Source organism: Taudactylus pleione, unplaced genomic scaffold, assembly GCF_031769625.1.
Source record: "Taudactylus pleione unplaced genomic scaffold, aTauple2 ptg000393l, whole genome shotgun sequence".
NCBI classification, from domain to species: Eukaryota; Metazoa; Chordata; class Amphibia; order Anura; family Myobatrachidae; genus Taudactylus; species Taudactylus pleione.
The window spans coordinates 3,872,501-3,884,738 of NW_028284794.1; the positions used below are offsets into that span (position 1 = coordinate 3,872,501).

Below are 12,238 nucleotides of genomic sequence, written 5' to 3' on the forward strand. Positions count from 1 at the left end.
GAAGGTTGCGTGTTCAAATCACGTCGGGGTCAGTTATCATTTTGAAGATAAAATGCTCTATTCTGCCAAAAAAATTCTATACAAGAAACTAAATACCTTGATTGTTGTCTACTTTCAATAATGTGATTATAGCTCAAACTGATACCTTTATCACTAGCATAGGGTCATTAAATATCTCACCGTCTTATCAGTTCTCATAATTATAATACTAAAAATATCCAGTTTAGATTAAACTTTACTTGAAGGCCAACTCTAAATGTCTGTAATGTAACAATACATTTAAAAGCAATTAGCTTTTCTGGATCAATTTTGGATCACTACCATCACTTGTCATTTTTAACAATACATTTAGTACCAATTTGATTTTTTGGATGACTTTTTCCATTCAAATGACCTATACTGTGATGCATAAAAATTCTACACTAAAAGAAAAAGCACCAGACATATCTTTTTGTTTTGTTACCAAGGATGTAGGCTTGTTTGCTTGACAACTACCTAATTCAAGGTTTAGTATAAGCAGATGAACTATTTGTAATATAAACCACCAGAGAATCTACCAAACCAGTTATAATAAGAGGCAATGGTAGCGCATCTCACTCAATATTAGAAGGTTGCGTGTTCAAATCACGTCGGGGTCAGTTATCATTTTGAAGATAAAATGCTCTTTTCTGCCCAAAAATACTATACAAGAAAATAAATACCAAGATTGTTGTCTACTTTCAATAATGTGATTATAGCTCAAACTGATACCTATATCACTAGCATATAGTCATTAAATATCTCACCTTCTTATCATTTCTCATAATTATAATACTAAAAATTTCCAGTTTAGATTAAACTTTACTTGAAGGCCAACTCTAAATGTCTGTAATGTAACAATACATTTAAAAGCAATTAGCTTTTCTGGATCATCTATGGATCACTGCCGTCACTTGTCTTTTTTAAAAATACATTTAGTACCAATTATATTTTAAAGATTACTTTTTCCAGTCACATGACCTATACTATGATGCATAAAAACTCTACACTGAAGGAAAAACCAGAAAACATATCTTTTTGTTTTGTTACCAAGGATGTAGGCTTGTTTGCTTGACAACTACCTGATTCAAGGTTTAGTATAAGCAGATGAACTTTTTGTAATATAAACCACCAGAAAATCTACTGAATCAGTTTTAATAAGAGGCAACGGTAGAGCATCTGACTCAAGTTTAGAAGGTTGTGTGTTCAAATCACATCAGGGTCAGTTATCATTTTGAAGATAAAATGCTCTATTCTGCCCAAAAATGCTATACTAGAAACTAATTACCAAGATTGTTATCTACTTTCAATAATGTGATTATACCTCAAACTGATACCTATATCACTAGCACATAGTCATTGAATAACTTACATTCTTATCATTTCTCATAATTATTATACAAAAAAAATCCAGTTTAGAGAATACGTTACTTGAAGGCCAACTCTAAATGTCTGTAATGTAACAATACATTTAAAAGCAATGATCTTTTCTGGATCAATTTTGGATCACTACCATCACTTGTCATTTTTAACAATACATTTAGTACCAATTTGATTTTTTGGATGACTTTTTCCATTCAAATGACCTATACTGTGATGCATAAAAATTCTACACTAAAAGAAAAACCACCAGACATATCTTTTTGTTTTGTTACCAAGGATGTAGGCTTGTTTGCTTGACAACTACCTAATTCAAGGTTTAGTATAAGCAGATGAACTATTTGTAATATAAACCACCAGAGAATCTACCAAATCAGTTATAATAAGAGGCAACGGTAGCGCATCTCACTCAATATTAGAAGGTTGCGTGTTCAAATCACGTCGGGGTCAGTTATCATTTTGAAGATAAAATGCTCTTTTCTGCCCAAAAATACTATACAAGAAAATAAATACCAAGATTGTTGTCTACTTTCAATAATGTGATTATAGCTCAAACTGATACCTATATCACTAGCATATAGTCATTAAATATCTCACCTTCTTATCATTTCTCATAATTATAATACTAAAAATTTCCAGTTTAGATTAAACTTTACTTGAAGGCCAACTCTAAATGTCTGTAATGTAACAATACATTTAAAAGCAACTAGCTTTTCTGGATCATCTATGGATCACTGCCGTCACTTGTCTTTTTTAAAAATACATTTAGTACCAATTATATTTTAAAGATTACTTTTTCCATTCAAATGACCTATACTGTGAGGCATAAAAATTCTACACTAAAGGAAAAACCACCAGACATATCTTTTTGTTTTGTTACCAAGGATGTAGGCTTGTTTGCTTGACAACTACCTAATTCAAGGTTTAGTATAAGCAGATGAACTATTTGTAATATAAACCACCAGAGAATCTACCGAATCAGTTTTAATAAGAGGCAACGGTAGCGCATCTCACTCAAGATAAGAAGGTTGCGTGTTCAAATCTCGTCGAGGTCAGTTATCATTTTGAAGATAAAATGCTCTTTTCTGCCCTAAAATACTATACTAGAAACTAATTACCAAGATTTTTATCTACTTCAATAATGTGATTATAGCTCAAACTGATACCTATATCACTAGCACATAGTCATTAAATAACTCACATTCTTATCAGTTCTCATAATTATTATGCAAAAAATATCCAGTTTAGAGAATACATTACTTGAAGGCCAACTCTAAATGTCTGTAATGTAACAATACATTTAAAAGCAATGATCTTTTCTGGATCAATTTTGGATCACTACCATCACTTGTCTATTTTAACAATACATTTAGTACCAATTTGATTTCATGGATGACTTTTTCCATTCAAATGACCTATACTGTGATGCATAAAAATTCTAAACTAAAGGAAAAACCACCAGACATATCTTTTTGTTTTGTTACCAAGGATGTAGGCTTGTTTGCTTGACAACTACCTAATTCAAGGTTTAGTATAAGCAGATGATCTATTTGCAATATAACCCACCAGAAAAATCTACTGAATCAGTTTTAACAAGAGACCTCGAGGCGCAATGGTAGCGCGTCTGACTCCAGATCCGAAGGTTGCATGTTCAAATCACGTCGGGGTCAGTTATCATTTTGAAGATAAAATGCTCTATTCTGCCAAAAAAATTCTATACAAGAAACTAAATACCTTGATTGTTGTCTACTTTCAATAATGTGATTATAGCTCAAACTGATACCTATATCACTAGCATAGGGTCATTAAATATCTCACCGTCTTATCAGTTCTCATAATTATAATACTAAAAATATCCAGTTTAAATTAAACTTTACTTGAAGGCCAACTTTAAATGTCTGTAATGTAACAATACATTTAAAAGCAATAAGCATTTCTGGATCAATTTTGGATCACTACCATCACTTGTCATTGTTAACAATACATTTAGTACCAATTTGATTTTTTGGATGACTTTTTCCATTCAAATGACCTATACTGTGAGGCATAAAAATTCTACACCAAAGGAAAAACCACCAGACATATCTTTTTGTTTTGTTACCAAGGATGTAGGCTTGTTTGCTTGACAACTACCTAATTCAAGGTTTAGTATAAGCAGATGAACTATTTGTAATATAAACCACCAGAGAATCTACCAAATCAGTTATAATAAGAGGCAAGGGTAGCGCATCTCACTCAATATTAGAAGGTTGCGTGTTCAAATCACGTCGGGGTCAGTTATCATTTTGAAGATAAAATGCTCTTTTCTGCCCAAAAATACTATACTAGAAACTAATTACCAAGATTGTTATCTACTTCAATAATGTGATTATACCTCAAACTGATACCTATATCACTAGCACATAGTCATTAAATAACTCACATTCTTATCAGTTCTCATAATTATAATACTAAAAATATCCAGTTTAGATTAAACTTTACTTGAAGGCCAACTCTAAATGTCTGTAATGTAACAATACATTTAAAAGCAATGATCTTTTCTTGATCAATTTTGGATCACTACCATCACTTGTCTATTTTAACAATACATTTAGTACCAATTTGATTATATGGATGACATTTTCCTTTCAAATGACCAATACTGTGATGCATAAAAATTCTAAACTAAAGGAAAAACCACCAGACATATCTTTTTGTTTTGTTACCAAGGATATAGACTTGTTTGCTTGACAACTACCTAATTCAAGGTTTAGTATAAGCAGATGATCTATTTACAATATAACCCACCAGAAAAATCTACAGAATAGGTTTTAAAAAGAGACCTCGTGGCGCAACGGTAGCGTGTATGACTCCAGATCAGAAGGTTGCGTGTTCAAATCAAGTCAGGGTCAGTTATCATTTTGAAGATAAAATGCTCTATTCTGCCAAAAAAATTCTATACAAGAAACTAAATACCATGATTGTTGTCTACTTTCAATAATGTGATTATAGCTCAAATTGATACCTATATCACTAGCATAGGGTCATTAAATATCTCACCGTCTTATCAGTTCTCATAATTATAATACTAAAAATATCCAGTTTAGATTAAACTTTACTTGAAGGCCAACTCTAAATGTCTGTAATGTAACAATACATTTAAAAGCAATTAGCTTTTCTGGATCAATTACGGATCACTGCCATCACTTGTCTTTTTTAAAAATACATTTAGTACCAATTATATTTTAAAGATTACTTTTTCCATTCACATGACCTGTACTATGATGCATAAAAACTCTACACTGAAGGAAAAACCAGAAAACATATCTTTTTGTTTTGTTACCAAGGATGTAGGCTTGTTTGCTTGACAACTACCTAATTCAAGGTTTAGTATAAGCAGATGAACTTTTTGTAATATAAACCACCAGAAAATCTACTGAATCAGTTTTAATAAGAGGCAACGGTAGCGCATCTGCCTCAAGTTTAGAAGGTTGTGTGTTCAAATCACATCAGGGTCAGTTATCATTTTGAAGATAAAATGCTCTATTCTGCCCAAAAATGCTATACTAGAAACTAATTACCAAGATTGTTATCTACTTTTAATAATGTGATTATACCTCAAACTGATACCTATATCACTAGCACATAGTCATTAAATAACTCACATTCTTATCAGTTCTCATAATTATTATGCAAAAAATATTCAGTTTAGAGAATACGTTACTTGAAGGCCAACTCTAAATGTCTGTAATGTAACAATACATTTAAAAGCAATGATCTTTTCTGGATCAATTTTGGATGACTACCATCACTTGTCTATTTTAACAATACATTTAGTACCAATTTGATTTTATGGATGACTTTTTCCATTCAAATGACCTATACTGTGATGCATAAAAATTCTAAACTAAAGGAAAAACCACCAGACATATCTTTTTGCTTTGTTACCAAGGATATATACTTGTTTGCTTGACAACTACCTAATTCAAGGTTTAGTATAAGCAGATGATCTATTTACAATATAACCCACCAGAAAAATCTACTGAATCAGTTTTAACAAGAGATCTCGTGGCGCAACGGTAGCGCGTCTGACTCCAGATCAGAAGGTTGCGTGTTCATATCACGTCGGGGTCAGTTATCATTTTGAAGATAAAATGCTCTATTCTGCCAAAAAAATTCTATACAAGAAACTAAATACCATGAATGTTGTCTACTTTCAATAATGTGATTATAGCTCAAACTGATACCTATATCACTAGCATATAGTCATTAAATATCTCACCTTCTTATCATTTCTCTTAATTATAATACTAAAAATATCCAGTTTAGATTAAACTTTACTTGAAGGCCAACTCTAAATGTCTGTAATGTAAAAATACATTTAAAAGCAATTAGCTTTTCTGGATCAATTACGGATCACTGCCATCACTTGTCTTTTTTAAAAATACATTTAGTACCAATTATATTTTAAAGATTACTTTTTCCATTCACATGACCTGTACTATGATGCATAAAAACTCTACACTGAAGGAAAAACCAGAAAACATATCTTTTTGTTTTGTTACCAAGGATGTAGGCTTGTTTGCTTGACAACTACCTAATTCAAGGTTTAGTATAAGCAGATGAACTTTTTGTAATATAAACCACCAGAAAATCTACTGAATCAGTTTTAATAAGAGGCAACGGTAGCGCATCTGCCTCAAGTTTAGAAGGTTGTGTGTTCAAATCACATCAGGGTCAGTTATCATTTTGAAGATAAAATGCTCTATTCTGCCCAAAAATGCTATACTAGAAACTAATTACCAAGATTGTTATCTACTTTTAATAATGTGATTATACCTCAAACTGATACCTATATCACTAGCACATAGTCATTAAATAACTCACATTCTTATCAGTTCTCATAATTATTATGCAAAAAATATTCAGTTTAGAGAATACGTTACTTGAAGGCCAACTCTAAATGTCTGTAATGTAACAATACATTTAAAAGCAATGATCTTTTCTGGATCAATTTTGGATGACTACCATCACTTGTCTATTTTAACAATACATTTAGTACCAATTTGATTTTATGGATGACTTTTTCCATTCAAATGACCTATACTGTGATGCATAAAAATTCTAAACTAAAGGAAAAACCACCAGACATATCTTTTTGCTTTGTTACCAAGGATATATACTTGTTTGCTTGACAACTACCTAATTCAAGGTTTAGTATAAGCAGATGATCTATTTACAATATAACCCACCAGAAAAATCTACTGAATCAGTTTTAAAAAGAGATCTCGTGGTGCAACGGTAGCGCGTCTGACTCCAGATCAGAAGGTTGCGTGTTCAAATCACGTCGGGGTCAGTTATCATTTTGAAGATAAAATGCTCTATTCTGCCCAAAAATTTCTATACAAGAAACTAAATAACATGAATGTTGTCTACTTTCAATAATGTGATTATAGCTCAAACTGATAAATATATCACTAGCATAGGGTCATTAAATATCTCACCATCTTATCAGTTCTCATAATTATAATACTAAAAATATCCAGTTTAGATTAAACTTTACTTGAAGGCCAACTCTAAATGTCTGTAATGTAACAATACATTTAAAAGCAATTAGCTTTTCTGGATCAATTTTGGATCACTACCATCACTTGTCATTTTTAACAATACATTTAGTACCAATTAGATTTTTTGGATGACTTTTTCCATTCAAATGACCTATACTGTGATGCATAAAAATTCTACACTAAAAGAAAAACCACCAGACATATCTTTTTGTTTTGTTACCAAGGATGTAGGCTTGTTTGCTTAACAACTACCCAATTCAAGGTTTAGTATAAGCAGATGAACTATTTGTAATATAAACCACCAGAGAATCTACCAAATCAGTTATAATAAGAGGCAACGGTAGCGCATCTCACTCAATATTAGAAGGTTGCGTGTTCAAATAACGTCGGGGTCAGTTATCATTTTGAAGATAAAATGGTCTTTTCTGCCTAAAAATACTATACAAGAAAATAAATACCAAGATTGTTGTCTACTTTCAATAATGTGATTATAGCTCAAACTGATACCTATATCACTAGCATATAGTCATTAAATATCTCACATTCTTATCATTTCTCATAATTATAATACTAAAAATATCCAGTTTAGATTAAACTTTACTTGAAGGCCAACTCTAAATGTCTGTAATGTAACAATACATTTAAAAGCAATTAGCTTTTCTGGATCATCTATGGATCACTGCCGTCACTTGTCTTTTTTAAAAATACATTTAGTACCAATTATATTTTAAAGATTACTTTTTCCAGTCACATGACCTATACTATGATGCATAAAAACTCTACACTGAAGGAAAAACCAGAAAACATATCTTTTTGTTTTGTTACCAAGGATGTAGGCTTGTTTGCGTGACAACTACCTAATTCAAGGTTTAGTATAAGCAGATGAACTATTTGTTATATAAACCATCAGAAAATCTACTGACTCATTTGAACAAGAGGTCTCGTGGCGCAACGGTAGCGTGTCTGACTCCAGATCAGAAGGTTGCGTGTTCAAATCACGTCGGGGTCAGTTATCATTTTGAAGATAAAATGCTCTTTTCTGCCCTAAAATACTATACTAGAAACTAATTACCAAGATTTTTATCTACTTCAATAATGTGATTATACCTCAAACTGATACCTATATCACTAGCACATAGTCATTAAATAACTCACATTCTTATCAGTTCTCATAATAATTATGCAAAAAATATCCAGTTTAGAGAATACGTTACTTGAAGGACAACTCTAAATGTCTGTATTGTAACAATACATTTAAAAGCAATGATCTTTTCTGGATCAATTTTGGATCACTACCTTCACTTGTCTATTTTAACAATATATTTAGTACCAATTTGATTTTATGGATGACTTTTTCCATTCAAATGACCTATACTGTGATGCATAAAAATTCTAAACTAAAGGAAAAACCACCAGACATATCTTTTTGTTTTGTTACCAAGGATATAGACTTGTTTGCTTGACAACTACCTAATTCAAGGTTTAGTATAAGCAGATGATCTATTTACAATATAACCCACCAGAAAAATCTACTGAATCGGTTTTAACAAGAGATCTCGTGGCGCAACGGTAGCGCATCTGACTCCAGATCAGAAGGTTGCGTGTTCAAATCATGTCAGGGTCAGTTATCATTTTGAAGATAAAATGCTCTATTCTGCCAAAAAAATTCTATACAAGAAACTAAATACCATGATTGTTGTCTACTTTCAATAGTGTGATTATAGCTCAAACTGATACCTATATCACTAGCATAGGGTCATTAAATATCTCACCATCTTATCAGTTCTCATAATTATAATACTAAAAATATCCAGTTTAGATTAAACTTTACTTGAAGGCCAACTCTAAATGTCTGTAATGTAACAATACATTTAAAAGCAATTAGCTTTTCTGGATCAATTTTGGATCACTACCATCACTTGTCATTTTTAACAATACATTTAGTACCAATTTGATTTTTTGGATGACTTTTTCCATTCAAATGACCTATACTGTGATGCATAAAAACTCTACTCTGAAGGAAAAACCGGAAAACTTTGTTTTGTTACCAAGGATGTAGGCTTGTTTGCGTGACAACTACCTAATTCAAGGTTTAGTATAAGCAGATGAACTATTTGTTATATTAACCATCAGAAAATCTACTGATTCGGATTTATCAAGAGATCTCGTAGCGCAACGGTAGCGTGTCTGACTCCAGATCAGAAGGTTGTGTTTTCAAATCACGTCGGGGTCAGTTAACATTTTGAAGATAAAATGCTCTTTTCTGCCCAAAAATACTATACTAGAAACTAATTACCAAGATTTTTATCTACTTTCAATAATGTAATTATACCCCAAAATGACACCTATATCACTAGCACATAGTCATTAAATAACTCACATTCTTATCAGTTCTCATTATTATTATGCAAAAAATATCCAGTTTAGAGAAAACGTTACTTGAAGGCCAACTCTAAATGTCTGTAATGTAACAATACATTTAAAAGCAATGATCTTTTCTGGATCAATTTTGGATCACTACCATCACTTGTCTATTTTAACAATACATTTAGTACCAATTTGATTTTGTGGATGACTTTTTCCATTCAAATGACCTATACTGTGATGCATAAAAATTCTAAACTAAAGGAAAAACCACCAGACATATCTTTTTGTTTTGTTACCAAGGATATAGACTTGTTTGCTTGACAACTACCTAATTCAAGGTTTAGTATAAGCAGATGATCTATTTACAATATAACCCACCAGAAAAATCTACTGAATCAGTTTTAACAAGAGATCTCGTGGCGCAACGGTAGCGCATCTGACTCCAGATCAGAAGGTTGCGTGTTCAAATCACGTCAGGGTCAGTTATCATTTTGACGATAAAATGCTCTATTCTGCCAAAAAAATTCTATACAAGAAACTAAATACCATGATTGTTGTCTACTTTCAATAGTGTGATTATAGCTCAAACTGATACCTATATCACTAGCATAGGGTCATTAAATATCTCACCGTCTTATCAGTTCTCATAATTATAATACTAAAAATATCCAGTTTAGATTAAACTTTACTTGAAGGCCAACTCTAAATGTCTGTAATGTAACAATATATTTAAAAGCAATTAGCTTTTCTGGATCAATTTTGGATCACTACCATCACTTGTCATTTTTAACAATACATTTAGTACCAATTTGATTTTTTGGATGACTTTTTCCATTCAAATGACCTATACTGTGATGCATAAAAACTCTACACTGAAGGAAAAACCGGAAAACATATCTTTTTGTTTTGTTACCAAGGATGTAGGCTTGTTTGCGTGACAACTACCTAATTCAAGGTTTAGTATAAGCAGATGAACTATTTGTTATATGAACCATCAGAAAATCTACTGATTCGGTTTTAACAAGAGATCTCGTGGCGCAACGGTAGCGCGTCTGACTCCATATCAGAAGGTTGTGTTTTCAAATCACGTCGGGGTCAGTTAACATTTTGAAGATAAAATGCTCTATTCTGCCAAAAAAATACTATACAAGAAACTAAATAGCATGATTGTTGTCTACTTTCAATAATGTGATTATAGCTCAAACTGATACCTATATCACTAGCATAGGGTCATTAAATATTTCACCGTCTTATCAGTTCTCATAATTATAATACTAAAAATATCCAGTTTAGATTAAACTTTACTTGAAGGCCAACTCTAAATCTCTGTAATGTAACAATACATTTAAAAGCAATTAGCTTTTCTGGATCAATTTTGCATCACTACCATCACTTGTCATTTTTAACAATACATTTAGTACCAATTTGATTTTTTGGATGACTTTTTCCATTCAAATGACCTATACTGTGATGCATAAAAACTCTACACTGAAGGAAAAACCAGAAAACATATCTTTTTGTTTTGTTACCAAGGATGTAGGCTTGTTTGCGTGACAACTACCTAATTCAAGGTTTAGTATAAGCAGATGAACTATTTGTTATATAAACCATCAGAAAATCTACTGATTCAGTTTTAACAAGAGATCTCGTGGCGCAACGGTAGCGCGTCTGACTCCAGATCAGAAGGTTGCGTGTTCAACTCATGTCAGGGTCAGTTATCATTTTGAAGATAAAATGCTCTATTCTGCCAAAAAAATTCTATACAAGAAACTAAATACCTTGATTGTTGTCTACTTTCAATAATGTGATTATAGCTCAAACTGATACCTATATCACTAGCATAGGGTCATTAAATATCTCACCGTCTTATCAGTTCTCATAATTATAATACTAAAAATATCCAGTTTAGATTAAACTTTACTTGAAGGCCAACTCTAAATGTCTGTAATGTAACAATACATTTAAAAGCAATTAGCTTTTCTGGATCAATTTTGGATCACTACCATCACTTGTCATTTTTAACAATACATTTAGTACCAATTTGATTTTTTGGATGACTTTTTCCATTCAAATGACCTATACTGTGATGCATAAAAATTCTACACTAAAAGAAAAACCACCAGACATATCTTTTTGTTTTGTTACCAAGGATGTAGGCTTGTTTGCTTGACAACTACCTAATTCAAGGTTTAGTATAAGCAGATGAACTATTTGTAATATAAACCACCAGAGAATCTACCAAATCAGTTATAATAAGAGGCAACGGTAGCGCATCTCACTCAATATTAGAAGGTTGCGTGTTCAAATCACGTTAGTTATCATTTTGAAGATAAAATGCTCTTTTCTGCCCAAAAATACTATACTAGAAACTAATTACCAAGATTTTTATCTACTTTCAATAATGTAATTATACCTCAAACTGACACCTATATCACTAGCACATAGTCATTAAATAACTCACATTCTTATCAGTTCTCATTATTATTATGCAAAAAATATCCAGTTTAGAGAAAACGTTACTTGAAGGCCAACTCTAAATGTCTGTAATGTAACAATACATTTAAAAGCAATGATCTTTTCTGGATCAATTTTGGATCACTACCATCACTTGTCTATTTTAACAATACATTTAGTACCAATTTGATTTTATGGATGACTTTTTCCATTCAAATGACCTATACTGTGATGCATAAAAATTCTAAACTAAAGGAAAAACCACCAGACATATCTTTTTGTTTTGTTACCAAGGATATAGACTTGTTTGCTTGACAACTACCTAATTCAAGGTTTAGTATAAGCAGATGATCTATTTACAATATAACCCACCAGAAAAATCTACTGAATAGGTTTTAACAAGAGACCTCATGGCGCAACGGTAGCGTGTCTGACTCCAGTTCAGAAGGTTGCGTGTTCAAATCACGTCAGGG

General features: G+C 31.8%; 5 non-coding genes across 5 annotated transcripts in view; all 5 read left to right on the forward strand.

The window, feature by feature from the left end:
• Window positions 1-32, forward strand: part of TRNAW-CCA (transfer RNA tryptophan (anticodon CCA)) — a 72-nt gene extending 40 nt beyond the window's left edge. Inside the window, exon 1 of the tRNA in view lies at window positions 1-32. This exon is cut by the window's left edge and continues 40 nt beyond it. This is a non-coding gene — a tRNA (tRNA-Trp).
• Window positions 33-5,439: 5,407 nt separating this feature from the next.
• On the forward strand, window positions 5,440-5,511 carry TRNAW-CCA (transfer RNA tryptophan (anticodon CCA)). The gene has a single exon. It is a non-coding gene; the product is annotated as a tRNA-Trp (tRNA).
• Window positions 5,512-6,661: 1,150 nt separating this feature from the next.
• TRNAW-CCA (transfer RNA tryptophan (anticodon CCA)) lies at window positions 6,662-6,733 on the forward strand. The gene has a single exon. It is a non-coding gene; the product is annotated as a tRNA-Trp (tRNA).
• Window positions 6,734-7,881: 1,148 nt separating this feature from the next.
• TRNAW-CCA (transfer RNA tryptophan (anticodon CCA)) lies at window positions 7,882-7,953 on the forward strand. The gene has a single exon. It is a non-coding gene; the product is annotated as a tRNA-Trp (tRNA).
• A 1,768-nt stretch (window positions 7,954-9,721) lies between these two features.
• Window positions 9,722-9,793, forward strand: TRNAW-CCA (transfer RNA tryptophan (anticodon CCA)). The gene has a single exon. It is a non-coding gene; the product is annotated as a tRNA-Trp (tRNA).
• The last annotated feature ends 2,445 nt before the right edge of the window (window positions 9,794-12,238 follow it).